This window comes from Camarhynchus parvulus, chromosome 23 (genome assembly GCF_901933205.1).
Source record: "Camarhynchus parvulus chromosome 23, STF_HiC, whole genome shotgun sequence".
Classification (NCBI taxonomy): domain Eukaryota; kingdom Metazoa; phylum Chordata; class Aves; order Passeriformes; family Thraupidae; genus Camarhynchus; species Camarhynchus parvulus.
The window spans coordinates 3037536-3052958 of NC_044593.1; the positions used below are offsets into that span (position 1 = coordinate 3037536).

Below are 15423 nucleotides of genomic sequence, written 5' to 3' on the forward strand. Positions count from 1 at the left end.
GTGGTGCCAGCTGCCCACGGCTCACGCTGCCCGGGTCCTGCAGTGATGCCAGCACCAGGGGCGGTGGCACCACTTGATCCTGCGGCCGCCGGGTCAGGGCTCAGCTCGAGCGGATTAGTGACCCCGGGCTTGTGTGCCGGGAGCGCGGCCGCGGGTCACGGCTCAGGGCTTAATCCCTCACCTCCAGCTGTCAAAACTGCTCGCACAGCCCCGGCGGGTGTGCGTGGGGCTGAGGGCATCCCTGGGAAAGGATGGGCACCCGAGAGCCAGGCGGGCACCCCCGGGTTGGTTCTGGCTGGGGTCTGGGTTTGGGTCTGGTTGGAAAACCCTGGCTTGGAGCTGCAGGAACACCAGGTCCTGCCTGGGGCAAGGGTCGGCCTGGCTCACGGCATCCCTGGGGTGTCACAGACATCTTTTATGAAAAATCTTTTCTTTAGGATTTTTCCTCTTGAGAAGCTGAGAGGCCTCAGGAACAAAATGTAAACAATGATTATCTGCTGCTGTGGAATGCAACAGGTAGATCTTTGATTAGCTCATGTTGGTTGTTTCTAATTAATGGCCAATCACAGCCCAGCTGGCTCAGACAGAGAGTCTGAGCCACAAGCCTTTGTTATCATTCTTTCCTATTCTATTCTTAGCCAGCCTTCTGATGAAATCCTTTCTTCTATTCTTTTAGTATAGTTTTAATATTTTATAAAACAATAAATCAGCCTTCTGAAGCATGGAGTCAGATCCTCATCTCTTCCCTCATCCTGTGACCCCTGTGAACACTGTCCCACTGGGGTGCTGCAGTTCCCTCACCCATGCACAGCTGGGAAGTCACCCATAGAGGTGAGTGAGACCCAAGGGACACGTTCCCCCTTGCTCTGGCCCCAGTGGAGTTTCTGCACCCCAAATCCCCAGTCCCACCCCCCCGCCAGCCTCCACTCCACTGAAATACCAGAGCTGCAGCATTAATAGCAGGGTTCCCTGCCAGGTGCATAGTTTGACCAGTCGAATCACACATGCCAAACCACAGGTATTTTATGAGACGTTTCCTGTTATGAAGACATTTTTGTGGGGATTCATTTTTTTCCTTCCCTTCTTCTTCCCCTCTCCTCCTCCTCCTCCTTCTCTTCCCAGTGGGATGGTGGCCTGTCCGGGGACAGCTGTGACGCTGTCCCTGAGGGCTGGAGGAGCAGAGCAGGAGCCAAGTGCCAGAGCTGGGCTGCAGGAGGGATGAGGGTGCTGAGGGTGTTGGAGGGTTCCATCCCCTTGGCTGGAACCCCTTTCCAGGGGGCTGTGCAGGGTCCAAACTGCTCTGTGAACCCAGGCTCATACCCTGACCAAGCACAGACGCTTGTGCCTGGCTCCTGGTGTGGGATGTGGAGCATTTGCCCAGACACCACAGGAAGGACAGGGGCTGAGAGCCCCAGGGAGCTGCTGGAGCTCTGGGCATCACTCTCCAAGGACCCTGTGCTGCTGGGCCAGCCCTGCTCCAGGGACAGGTAGGTCCTGGTGGGAGCAGGGGGAAGCAGTTGGAGTTTTCCTGAGGTCTGCAGGTCAGACCCACCTTGCTCCTGTGCAAAAATAACATTTCCTAAGGCAAGGGGTGTTTTGCAAAGAAATCTGCTAAGCCTGGAGGGACCCGCAGGGAGCAATTCCCATCCCAGGGAATTTGCAGGCAAGTGGCCATCAACCACAGACATTTAAACTTCCAGCCTCGTGCTGGGGTCACTGGATTCGTTGTAATGAGCATTCTGGGGCAGGGTGCTCAGGGCAGCTGCCTCGGGGGGCTGCAGGCTGGGACATGTGGGGCAGCAGCGCTGTGGCTGTTCCAGCCCTGCCCACCCATCCCAGGGGAAGGGGGGTGCAGTGGGAGCCCATAACAGCACTTGGGGAGCCCTCAGTGGCTCTGGGTGCAACAAGGAGCCTCAGCAGCAGCACCTGATCTCCCAGGGAAAAGAGGTGCTGGCCTTGCACCACGGTAAATACAAGCTCCAGAGCAGTAGGACAGCGTGGAGCCAGCAGCTCCCAGTGCCCCAGGACAGCTGGTGCTGCTGGTCAGCAGCTCAGTCCTTGGCACAGCATCCCCACCACGCTGCCCCCACCCTGTGGTTTCCCAACCTGAGCTTTCCACTCCTCCCTCAGCACCTGCCCAGGTGCGACAGCAAATGTGTGAATTGCTGTGAGAACATCTCCTCCTGTCTGAAACACCAGGAACATCCCCCATCCCTGCCCAGCTGCTCAGACAGGAACCTGCCTCGCAGTGTTTAGCCTAGCAGTAATTTTATTTTAACGTCAGAGTTTGAAATTCTGTCTCCTTGGTTTTGCTGGGTCCTTTGATCTCCATTTCCTCTCCTTTTCCAGCTTTTTAGCAAACCCCCAGGTGAGCCTGGCTGCTGCCAGCACTGCTGCCTGTGCCTGCCCGCCCATCAGTGCTCCCGCACATCCTCCCCGCGTTTATCCTCCACAAAACCCCTCTGACAAATCACCCTCGGAGCTGCATCTCCTCGGGGGAGACTCCAGGGCTCGGCTCCTGATTCCCAACGGGGCCAGACCCTGGTTGGGGCACCCCTGGCTCCACCAGCCCATCCCCAACCACTGCAAACCCCCCTGGCTGCCACCGCTCCCTGTCCCACTGGGTTGGTCCTTGGGGACAACGGGGTGGCCGCAGGTGACAGGACCTGCCCGGAGCGACGCTGGGGTGTCCCAGCCTGGGGTCAGCCCGGGCAGGTGCCCTGTGCCCGAGGATGGTCAATGTCCCCCCATGTCCCCCGCCACTGTGTCACCAAGCTGGCCCCTGCGCCTCTCCTGGGGTTAACGGGGAAAAAATATTGTTTATGCTTCTCTAATATCGGCCTTCTGTTTTGCATTTGCCGTTTCTTCAAAGATAGGGAGCCGCCTCTGCCAAGATTCCAGAGGAGATATCCTCAGCAATGCCGACCGCGCTCCCCACCGCACTCAAAGAAAACAAATGTCAGGCCAAGGATTGATATGAAATAGTTTAAAAATGAGAAAAAGCTGCCTTACAGCTAGGTTTACATTAAAATAAATTTCAGGAGCGGGAGCCTCGGCTGCGTCCCTCCCTGGCGGGCGGCGCTGGGGGATGGGGTCACCTGCCGGGGCGGTGCCTCGGTCCTGCCTTTGCCTCGGCAAACCGCGGTGCCGCGCCAGCATCAGCTTCCTCATCCCCTCGCCATCCCCTCGCCATCCCCCGTTCTTCATCATTTCTATACCCATCCCCATCCCATCCCATGCCATCCCATCCCATCCCATGCCATCCCATCCCATCCCATCCCATCCCCATCCCATCCCATCCCATCCCCATCCCATCCCATCTCCATCCTCACTCTTATCCCCATCCCATCCCCATCCCCATCCCTTCTCCATCCTCACTCCTATCCCCATCCCATCCCATCCCCATCCCATCCCCATCCCCATCCCCATCCCCATCCTCACTCTTATCCCCATCCCTTCTCCATCCCATCCCCATCCCCATCCCCATCCCCATCCCCATCCCCATCCCCATCCCCATCCCATCCCCATCCTCACTCTTATCCCCATGCCTTCTCCATCCCCATCCCCATCCCCATCCCATCCCCATCCCCTGCTGCCCCCAAGGCCATGCACCACAAAGGAGCATTCCTGGCACGGCAGCCATGTGAAGCTGCTTCCCCATTTCCACACCCAGAGAAGGGGATGGAGTGCACGTTTCAGGCAGTATTTATGTTATTTAATTTAATTTGATTTCTGTGAGCTGATGTGAGACCCCAGCCAGCCCGAGGTGTTCAGTGGAAACTCTGACCAGACAATCCCGTATCCCACGCTCCTGTCTGGCACAGCCTCGTGCTCCTGGCTGGATTTCAGATTTCCCCTGTGCCCTGTAATCCCCATTTTAGGGGGCATCCTCTCTGCCAGGCTGTGCTCCTGAGGCCCTGCAGCACCATGGGGCTCCATGCCCCCATCCCAATGGACAACCCCCACGTGCCTTTCCATTGGGACAGCTGTGGGTTGTGCAAAATCAAGCTGATTTTTTCCCAGAATTTTGTTTGGAAATAATTTGCCTGATGCTGTCACAAGATGTTTCACCATTGCTGAATCAGCTGCTTTGATTTTTCAATTTGAAATTTCTTTTTTCCTTTTTTTTTTTTTTTTTAAGTTTCCACATTTCCTTTGTCTTGGAGTCGACAGCCTCACAGGGAATTCCAGTGGCCCTGCTTTCCTGAGGATTACACCAAACCCCCATGCTACAGGAGCCTGTGCAGAGGCAGCAGAGTCCCACAGGACAGCACCACTCCTGGACAGCTGGGTGATGTGTGCTGGGGACCATGAGGTGCCACTCAGTGTCCCCACGTGCACCATCTCTGTCATTAACCCTCTTCCAATATCATTCATCAGTACTTTGCCATGACCTAAAGCCACACTCTCTTTTCCAGGCTTCAAATTTCCAGTTCAATCATTGAATTTGCTCCAGAGGGTTCCAGAGCACCCCCCTAACCTGGACCCCTGCACCCAAAATTGTGTTCATCTCCCACTGCTCTTCTCCTCCCAATGTGACACCATCAGGCAGCTCTGCCCTGCCCAGGGCACCCAGCACCTGCAGAGCAACCACCCCTGAGGGAAATGGCATGGATTTCATGTGTCCCAGATCATCCCAGAGGAAAAACCACTTCTGGACCCAGGATGGAGAAAGGAGAAGCTGGAGCAGTGCTGAGAACTGGCTAAGAAAGGCCCAGAGGAGCCAGTGACCTTCACAGCTCCAGAGCATCTGCCCTGGGCGTCGCTGTTACCATTGACCCTTTGCCAAGCAAAACTGGGGCCTTGGAGCTCCAGCACTGGTGGAAAGCAGTGCAGAATATCTGGAATATTTTCTTAGTAGGACTCATTTGTTTCTGTTAGAGATGCTGGCCCTGGATGGACACACTGTGGCTGTCTCTGTGTCCCTGCAGTGTCCCAGGGGACTGAGAATGGGATGGAGTCCGGTCCCAGGGTCAGTCCCTGATTTTGCACCCCTGTGCTCCCATCTGCTCCATTCAAATGTTCCCATTCGGAAGCACCGGGGCACAAAGCCGGACCCTGAACCCGGGGACAGGGAGACATTTATTACAAAACCTTTTGTTTGGGCTTGGAGCTGGAAAAGCACTCGGCTCCCTGCGAGTTCTCCCCCAGGCTGTGTCATGTGGGACCCTCCCTCAGTCCCCACTCGGGACCCACTGCCCACAGGGTCTCCTCCTGCCAGTGAGCCCAGCCAGGACCCCCTGCCTTGGCAAAGGGGCACCCCCTTGTTGGGCACAGGTGCCAGGAGGCTGCCAAGGTGCTCAGGAGGGGGCTGGCACAGTTACTGCACCCAAGGGACCCCAAGTGTTATGCCAATCATCTCCCCACGTTAGTTGCAGACCCAGAGCTGGGAAAAGATCCAAACCTGGGGATCAGAGCTGATCCAGGGATCAGACCCAGCCTGGGGCATGTTGCTGCCTTCTAGGAAGTGGCAGGCACGTGGCAGCCCCAGTTTGGGCAGGCATTGGGCATCTGCTGCAGGTGCCACACTGCCACACCGGCCTGGCATTTCTGAGCAATGAAATATGGAAAGAAAATGAAATTGATCGTATTCAGCCTATTTTTCTAGAGGACAACCATTTAAAAAAACCACAAAAGCAAAAAAATAGAAGAGAAAAGATGCCCAAGGAACCCTTCAGCCTGAAGTTGGTGTGGGAAGAGCACAGGAGAAGCTCTGGAGGCAGGGATGGCAGGAGGCAATGCCAGAGGAGGGTGAGGTGACAGCCCCCTCCGTGCCTCGAGAGATCTGGGGGTTCCACAGGATCCCCCCAGCCCAGCTGCCCGGGCAGGGCTCAGCCAGCGCCCGGCACGCCCACGGCGTGGCAGCTCCCGGGAGCCTCCCTGCACAAGCCCACGGACATTTTCCACCGCTTTTACAGCAAGAGCATTAAAATGCTGTTTTCCGAAGGCTCGGCACGTTGAAATGTCAGGCCCTGGGTGGAATGGCGGGGGCGCGCTGGGAGGAGGGCTGTGGTCGGGGCTGGGTGCCAGGAACCCCCATCTGTGCTGGCCTTTGCCCCAAAGGGGGCACCGGGGGCTGCAGTCGGGGATGGGCACCAGGAACTCCCCTTTGTGCTGGCCTTTGCCCCAGGGAGGCTGCGGCCGCCTCCGTCCCCGGTGAGCGGAGGGACAGCGGAGGCGGCGGCTCGGGGAGCCCTGCGCGGGTCCTGCCCCTGCTCTTGGCTCCCGGCGCTGTCTCCTGCCCACTGCCGGGCTCCTTTTGTTGGGAAGTCAGGGCTGCCCCTTCCCACGGCCCCCGCTGGGCTCTGCCAGGGCCGGACCGTGGCCCTGATGAGCCAATGGAAAGGAAATTCCATGCAAGGCCAGTGTCCCACGGCCTCCGGCCGCTGCTGCCCGCACCAGCCCAGCACCAGCACGGTGCGGGAGGTGAAGTGGTGAGGTTCACTCTCCTGTCAGTTCTTCAGCAACCAGAGATGGCCAAGGGGTTATGGAGGCAGCAAATGTCCCCTCTGTGCGTGCCCTAGGGATGCTCCTGTACCCAGCCCCTGTGCCAAACTCATCTCTGGGTATGGCTGTGCCTGCTGCCCGCATTTGGACACCCCTCCTGGCTGTGGGGCCAGCGAGGGAGCAGAGCTCAGCCAGGTCTGGGGAACATGTCCCGTTAGGAGGCTGGTGGGAGCAGAGATACATCCCAGCTGGCCAGGGCAGGGTGTCCCAGCGCTTCAGGAGGGGTGGGTGCAGTGGGGCCGGGGATGGGGCACCGGGATTGTTGTGCAGGAGCAGCCAGAACGGGGTCGGGCAGCCGGGAGAGCCCCGGGTGTGTCCCGAACGCAGCAGCCACATGCTCTGTGTCAGGGCGGTGGGGCTAATTCAGGAGCTTTCAGCACCACCCAGAGAGGTGTCCGACGCTTTTATTTATGAACGCACTGGCTCCTGCGCAGCTCCAGCCTCTCACATGCAGGAAAAAGCCCATCGGAGCCAAGACAAACAGAGCCAGCAGCATCCCCGCGGGAGGCAGCGCCGAGCGGGCCAAGGATGCTCCGGATGCTGCAGCGCCCCGCCCCGGCGGCCGGAGGTGGCCGTGCCCCGGCACCACGGCCGGGTTCCAGCAGCACAGGGTGCCACGGCATCCACACAGCTGCCCTTGGTGTGCTGGCTGTGCAGGGACACTTTGGAGCAGGTGGGGGGATGCCAGTGGGATCCCAAATGCTGCCCCCGGCGCAGGGGATGCTGCTTGTGCCCAAGGGCAGAGAAGGATGTGAATTCCCACAAGCAACAGGGTGGGGTCCAGTCCAAAAGAGCTGCCCCTGGATGGATTGCCCCAGCACTGGCTCCAGCCCCCAGCAGCGTGGCAAAACTGGGTTATTGTCAGTGTGTGCCAGGGACACGAGTGTGACAGGGAATTCAACAAACCCAGTGCTTTCTGCTGGTCCCAGCCCAGGCTAATCCCATAAGATGCTCTGTCAGCACAGCCAGCAAGGAGAGACAGCAGCTCCTGCCCCCTCCTCTCCCCCAAGCACCATCCAGGGGCAAGGCAGTGCCCCAGTGCTCCCAGTGGGCCCAAGGTGGATGCAGACAAAGCACTGCAAGTGCCAGCTCCAGCTCCAGCTGCTCTGGGGACTCAGCTAATGGGGTCCATTTGCTGGGTAGTTCTTGGAATAACAAATTGTATCATCCAAAAAAGCAAAACCACAAAAGGGGATCGGCTTGCAGCTCAGCTCACAAAAGCCCCTTGTCTGGAGGCCCCCTGCGCCCCCCAATCTCCCAGAGAAAACTCAATTTAACCAAAATAAACAGCACACCCAGCCCTGGGCTCTCATGCTTCACACAAACTGGGGATCAACCCGACCCTGCAGCTGGCAAACGCCACCAGTTGGGCACCTGGCTGTGCCAGGCAGTGCTGGAGCTGCTGCCCACTCCTCTGGAGTGCCATCCAGCCAAAACTGAGCTCAGAGGGCTCTGGCCATGGTGCAGACCCCAGTGCTGCTCCATCTCCCAGTCCATCCCAGTTACCCTCTCTCCCATGGAGGGAGAGGGCAGGGCTCGTGCAGGAACAGGGAAGATGAAGCCCTGGATTTCCTGCAGCAGGATGAAAGATGAAGTTCAACACCTACTAAACTCTCTAATCCCCCTTCTCACCCCGGCCAGCTTCCTGGCAGGCTGGAGCCCACTGACCTGGCAGGAGGTGGAAGTTTGGAGCAAACAAGGTTCCCAGCATGGCAGGGATGATCCCAGCCTGCAGCAGGACCAGCTGGAGGGACCCACTGGCTCCTTCTGGTCTCCAGCTCCCACAGGGATGTCCCACAGGGATGTCCCCTCTCTACTCTTGCCCCAGGGTCACCCAAGGTCACGAGCTCCTGTTTGCATCCTAAGAGGACACAGTAGCTGAGGTGCTCACCTGGGTCCTGTCCTGGGAGGCTGCAGGAGGGGGAAGACTGAAGGAAGGGGGGTTACACCCCTTCCCAGTGGGTCAGGCCTCTGGAATTATGGGATTTTTGAGTTATTTCTCCTGCTGGGGTTGGACGCCAGGGACTAACCTCCCTCCCAAGCCAAGAGCCCTCCAGCAGCAGCCCTGCAGAGGTCCTGCCTTTGGGAAGGTGCCCCTGCCATGTCCCAGCAGTAGTGGACAGAGGTTTGTGTCTCCCATGGCTCTGATCTTCACACCTTCTCCCAACCCTTGTCCCCACACTGCTTCTGCCCCCAGCCCCAGTCAGGTATCCCCAGCCCCAAAAATCACTTGAATTATTGACAATCTGATCAGTTTGGCCAGATTTAGGACCAGGTTCCGTCCCTGGGCCAGCTGCTACCAGCCAGGGGACTCAAGCAGATGATCAGTGATGCAGGGACAGCACTGGGATGGGAACAGCCGCAGCCACAGCCTCCGCAGAGCTTTGGGGACAAAACACCTGGACACCCACATCCCCTGGGAGCTCAGGATGGATGGCACTGCTGGAGCTCCATGCCTGGCTGTTTCCAGACGGTCACTCCAGCATCTCTTCCCAGCTGGATGCCCGCAGGAGGCCGGGCCGTGGGCGACCCTGCCGCCGTCACGGCCCATCTGCCGCGGGTAATTCCCGCCTGCCCGGCAGCGCTCTGGCTGCATTCCTGCCCTAAGTACCGCGGATTTGCTGTGCTTTATGAAAAACGAGAAGAATGTTTTAAATGAAATTAATTCTGACGAACCCAAGATTTCATAAAAGCACTGCCCGGGCATGGTTTGGCACAGGCCTGCTCTTGTTCGCTCTAGTGCTTCCCTGGGGGGAGGAAAATACCAGGCTTGGCATAAAATAATTACAGGCTCCTCGTACAGCTCAATTTATGGCTGCTTGTGGAGCGCTGGGGTCTTGTCCTGGCCCGTAGCTGATGCTTGGCAATGACCACATCACGTGTGGTCTTTAACGAGTGGCTATGGGAGGTGTGATGGAAAAACCATTGGCACCAACTGTGCCAGGCTGTCGGGGCAGTGCCGGACACCTGAGTGTCCCTCACCAGGCCTTGAGGGGTCATCTCACGCTGCCACATGAGCTGGCACTTCCCAGCACAGCACAGAGCTGGCAGGGACAGAGTCTGTTCGTGGTGTGGACGTGTCTGTGCCGGCGGTGGCAAGGAGCGAGCGGAGGATCGGGAAGCGGGCACGGAGCCACTGGTGCTCGGCATGGCCCCACCAGCTTCCTTCGGATGCAGACAGGGGAACTGCTGCAGCCCTGCCCGGCTCTCCCTTTCATCTTGACTTTAAAAAGCCATTAAATTGAAACCATAAAGGCACCCAAGCCCTGGAGCGACTCCGCTGTCCTGCTGGCCCCCGCGCCGGGGGATGCTCGGCAGGACGCGCGCAGCAGGAGCAGCTCGCGGGGTTTGACCTTGTTATTTATGTAACACAAAGCTCTTTTCCTCTGTTCCTGCACTGCCAGGAGCCAGAGGCTGAGACCCCCACAATGTGACCCTCAGGGGTCTGTGGGCCCATGGCAATCACTGGGCTTTGGGGTCCTTGAGCTGCTGTGAGGGGCAGGGGGTTGGCCCAGGTCCAACTGTGGAAGAGGCTCCCCAGGGATGTGATGGAGTCAGAATCCCTGGAAGTGTTCAAAAAACAGACATGGCACTTCATAGCAAGGTTTAGTGTGCATGGGGTGTTTGGTTGAAGGTTGGACTGGATGATCTTGAAGGGCTTTTCCAACCTTAATGATTCTGTGCGCCTGGTTTGGGGTCTGCCCTTGACCCAAGCTGCCCACCCTGGGGCTGCGGGCTCTGCCCTCCAGGGTTATCAGCTCAGCCCTACAGGGCCCAAAGAATCTGAAATTAAAGGCAAAGCAAAGACAAAGGTATCGCCACTGTAATCCAAACCCAGGCCCAGGTCAGGATCTGCCTGTGGGTTGTGAGTGCCAGACTGGCAATATCAGGAAATATGAAGAAATAGCAATAAAAGTCGTCTTGTTCTTGTCCGCTGGCTCACAGTACAGGCAGCAGTGACAAATACCTTTCTGCAGTCATTGACAATGCATGTTTGAGGGTGGAAATATGCTTCTCTGGCAAAACCCCACATATTTAACCCTGGTGGGCACTGGCAGCTCACCCTGTGAGTCCAGAGCAGGGCTTCAGGGAGGGCAGTGGAACTTCCCAGCCTGCCTGGGCACAGCAGCTCAGGAGATGCTGCTCTGGCTGCTGACACGGAGCAGGATGTGAGGGTGATAAGTGTTGAGTGTTGAAATGAAAGCTACAGTGAGAGCAAAGGACCTGCTGCAGCTCTGTGCTGTGCCAAGCCTCCCACTGCCTTATCAGCGCTTCCCTGAGAACATGGCTGTGTTGTCCTGACATTAAATATTCTCCTTGGTGATCCATATCTCCTCCATTTCAGTCACAGCACCCCGAACGCTCCAGCCCTGATGCACACCCTGGATTCACACTCCCAGCCCTGGAGTGAAGCCAAAATCTCCAAAGGAAAAATGCAGCCAGAGCTTCCAAGTTTCGTGGTGAAACCACATGATTTTGATGGGAAGCCATAAATCAGTCCCAGGCTTTCTCAGCCTCTGGTAACTTCTTAAAACAAACCTGGGCTGAATTCTGGGTCCTGTAATGAAATCTGAAAGCAGGTGAATTGGCCACAGGGTTTGTGCATCTCCACAAGTGAGCGCAGGGAGCAGCCTCAGATGCCCTGACTCTTCTGAGAGGGTTCAACTATCCCACAAATGATGGGGCACAACCAAAGCATCTTCCACCTCCTGTGGTATCCAAGGACAGGAGAGGCCTGAGTGCTGCCCAATCCCTGCAGCACTGCTGAGACCTTCCCAGCCCTGGGGGCATGGACACCACTCTGACAGGACAGGGAACTCCCCAGCAATGAGATGGGCAGGGCCTGCTGCCCTGCCCTGCCAGGAAAATGGGGAAAAGTGCAAATCCTCACGTGGCTGCAGGGATGGGGGCAGTTCCCTGAGGTGGTCTGGCCTCAGGGCCTTAGGTTTCGGCACAAAACAAAGTGAAGGCTCTTATTTGGCTAATGTGCCTCGGAAGAAAGGCTCTATCCTTGTTTGCTCCCACTGCTGCATTGTCTGTGGATAAAGCCAGGGATAGTTCTCATCTGATATGGCAATATCATCTCGCCCATCTGGACAGGGCTCTTTACAAGACCCTGCTTTAGAATTTAGATCCCTGGGAACTTGGAAGGCAGCAGTGAAACAAAACCCTCCACCAGAACAATAAAGAGGCTCTCAGCGACAGCCAGAGCTCTGTGGGGCAGGCACAGGAGCACTGCGAGGTCCCAGGGGTCCAGCATTGCCAGGCTGCTCCAGCGTGCAGCAGGTTTGCAGAAATCTGCTGCTTTGGGGCAGTTTCTGGGGCCACATCCTGCCTGGGGAAGGCAGAACTTGGGCTGCGAGTGCTGCAAGAAATAAGGACTCGGGTTTTTGGTGTAAAACAGCCAAGCTGGGCAAGGCATTGTGTCAGCCACTGCATCCACAGCAGGTGGACACTGAAGTCGTTGTCCTCCTCCCCGACTGCTCCCTGCCAAGCCCTGTCCTGGATGGAGGAGCCTGGAAAGCCTCTGAGGACAAACATCTCCAGATGGGCCAGCAGGATGGGCTCGGCCCCAGGGAAGGTCACAGAGACCAGACCTGGCTGCTCTGCAGATTTTGGCTGCAGTTGCTGCCTGTGAGCTGGAGCTTCACTCCATGAGCTCGGCTGACACTGGGGCCAGAGACCAGGGGAGCACTGGGCTGAGGGGACAGCAGACACCCTCACACTGCCACCTTTGGTCCTCTTTGGGACCCATCTCCCACCTGCAGCCCTCAGCCAAGCTTGGGAGTACTGCAGGGGGGGATCAGCCATCAGTCAGGGTCCCTGCTCCTGGGGTGCTCCTGCAAGAACATGGGAGAACAGGGCAGGATGTGGCTTTGGTGAAGAGTCCAGCTCCTGCAGCTCCTTGGGGCAGCCAAGCAATGCCCAGGGCTGAGCCAGGCTTTTGGGGAGCGCAGCATCACAATCACATCCCCCCAGCCAGGCCAGCCCTGCCCCCCCGGCCCCGTGCAGATGTTTCCCGGAGCGCTGCCATCCCTGCAGCCCCTCCCGGCCGGGATGGATCCCATTGCTTTGAAGTCTGCAGCCGATGTGCAGGGTTATGCAGCCAGAGCAGACAGCCCTGGGGAAGCGCCAGGCAGCCAGGGATGTGACTCAGGAGCGGCTCCGGTGACAGGGGGAAAAGGAAAAGCGGTTTATTATGTCTGTGCTGGAGTCCAAGTCGCCAACGCAGGGAAGCAGCTGAGCCCTGAGCAGGAGGGGAGAGCTGGGGGGACGTGGTGTGGGGTGTCACCCCTGCCTCACAGCCACCCTGAGGGTCCCAATCCCACTGGATTACTGCAGGACACAGCCAGGTTCCAGCAGCACCCTGCCCTGCTCCCCAAATGTCCCCAGTGTGTCTTTTGCATAGGGAACCCCTGAGTGCAAAAGAGGGAATGGGCATGTGTCAATCCCACTCCATCTTTGTTAAGTCAGTTAATTACCCTCTCTAATTAGCTGTGACAAAGTGCACGGAGGACTGGGGATACTCAGAGTCTAGCACGTGCCCCACAGTGGGCCTGGACCCTCTCCCAGAGGGAAGAACATGGGATTGAGAAACTGAGGGAAGACAAATTCAATTTGGTGTCTTTCTATCCCTCCCTCTTCTGAGCTATGAGATTTTATTGTCACAGATATTTTCTTCAGTGCAGAGAAATGGAAACTCTGCTCCTTCCTGGGCAGTGGACAAGATGAAATAGGAGACAATGACAGAGGGGTGTGTGGGGACAGACGGGACCGGCCCCACGCCCTCCCCACCGGGTTAATGCCTTTTGCAGGTGCCACTGCCCAAATCCCCCTGATCCTCTGCTGTAGCAGAGTGTGAGGAGCCCGGCCATGGCACCCAGGGCCCGTGGAGGAGATTTTGCCCCTCACATCACAGACCCAGGAGCAGACAGAGCACTAAAACCGGGCGGTTTCACCTCCACCTCCCCGGCAGAGGCTGCACCACCCGCCGGCAACCGAGCCTTGGATGCACCACACAGCGCCGGCGTCCCATGATGGATCAGCTCTGAAAACAACACCCTGCTAATCTGCCTCCCCAGCAGCCATAAAACTGTCTTACAGTTCCTTCGGAGAGGATTTACAGTGGTTCAAAGCATCCTGGAGCAGCCAGCAGAGGCAGGAGCTCCCCACGGGTGCTGCCCCCACATCTGGGGCACCTTGTGGCACTGGGGTGATGCCCCCACATCTTGGCCCCCAGCCACTCCACTTGATTCCCCCCAAACTAAGGCTCCTCAACAGGGACTTGGCAGCCCCCCCAGAGCAGCTCAGTGATTCCAGGGTCATGCCTGACCCCAGGAGCCCCTCACCAATGTCCCAGCCCCCCACAAAAAGGTCCCTCTCTGGGCTGTTCCTGTGCCCTGTGCAGAGGGCAAGCAGGGCAGGCTCTGCCCCGATGGGTACAGCTGGTCAGTAGCTATGGTCACTCGAGGGGCAGCACCTTGCCCAGCCGTGGGCTCACTGAGAGGCGGCTGCTCACCAGCCCTGGGGCTTTCTGGGTGTGTGACCCCAGGGAGTCTGAGCCGCATCCCCCGGGCACAGCCCATGCCAGGCCCCTCTGGCACCAGGAAATCTTCCAGCACTGGGCACGGGGAATGGGAGCACTGCCCCTGTGCTCCCCCTGCTCCATAGCCAAGTGGGAAACCAAAAACCCAACGCAAGGCGAGCTGTGCTGAGCCACTGCCAAGAGCCACGGACAGAAATATCCTTGATTTCACCAAGGTGTGAATAACTTTTGACACTTCTAGGGCTTATTGCCTTAAAAAAATCCCCCCTCAGTCCCCATTCACACTCGGCAGGACTGTGTTTCATATGAATGGAATATATGAATCACTGCAAAGAATTTAAATGCTTCCCTGTACAAAGAAATGCTCCCTCCCTGCCTCTGTGGCCGGGCTCTGCACAGCCTAAAACAAAGGCATGGCAGGAGACGGGACAAATCCCGATCACCAAACTGCTGCCTCCTTGGACAAGGGCAGCCTGGCCTCTCAGTTTGGCCCAGTGCAGTGGGGCAGAGCCTCCACCACCTATTCTAACCCACAACCAACTGCCCTGGCCAAGGCACTCTTGGTTTCCGAAATCCCAATGAGCCCCTGACAGCTGCTGGATTCACATCTCTGTGTGCTGTTTGCGTTTTGGCTCTGCTCCTGCTTCTAAACCCCAGTTTTCAGATTGGAACAGGCAAAGAAAATTGCTTTATTGCCATTCCTCTGCCCAATCTGGGAGCTGGGACAATCCACCGCCCCGCTGCTGGGAGATGGGGTCAGCTGGGCTGACGGAAACCAGGCGAGTCTTCCTGCAAGAACCTCTCCCATTTTTTAGCACTTTGGGTTTTGCTGATTCTTTTCCCTTTGGGCAACAGGGCAAGGAGGAAAAATGTAACTGCAAGCCTGGTGCAGCCCCGCAGCGTTTCCAGCTGTGATGTTTCCCCTGGCATCGCTGCCTCGGCTCCACACACGCGGTTGTGTCCAAAGCCCCAGAGGAGTGAGGAAAGCCAAGATGGGGCTTCAGGCACCTGGGTTACATTGGTTCCTAAAAGAGCAGGGACAGGACAGCCCCACCACAGCACTGCCCTGCCCAGGGGGCTCCCAGTCACCAGCCCTGCTGCCAGGTCTGTGTCCTAAATTCGTAGGATCCGGCTCTGAAAGGAGCCGCTTTGTTTCCCAATATCCCTCGCAGACGGATCAAAACTGCATTTTTACAGAAGCAATAAAAATCCCAGGAATTCACCGGCCTTATGATTTATTAAACATGTTCCTTATAGCAAAGCTGCCCATAGATGAGAAATATCTCCGGTAGGTTATTGCCTGGCCTGGGGCTACCGTACAGGGGGGATCTTTCCTGGCTTATTGGGAATGTTCAAAGCTGGAGAACCTG

General features: G+C 57.5%; 1 protein-coding gene across 1 annotated transcript in view; it reads right to left on the reverse strand.

Annotated features, from left to right (window-relative positions):
- Positions 1–15423, reverse strand: part of COL8A2 (collagen type VIII alpha 2 chain) — a 30172-nt gene that overhangs the window by 14108 nt on the left and 641 nt on the right. The window lies entirely within an intron of this gene.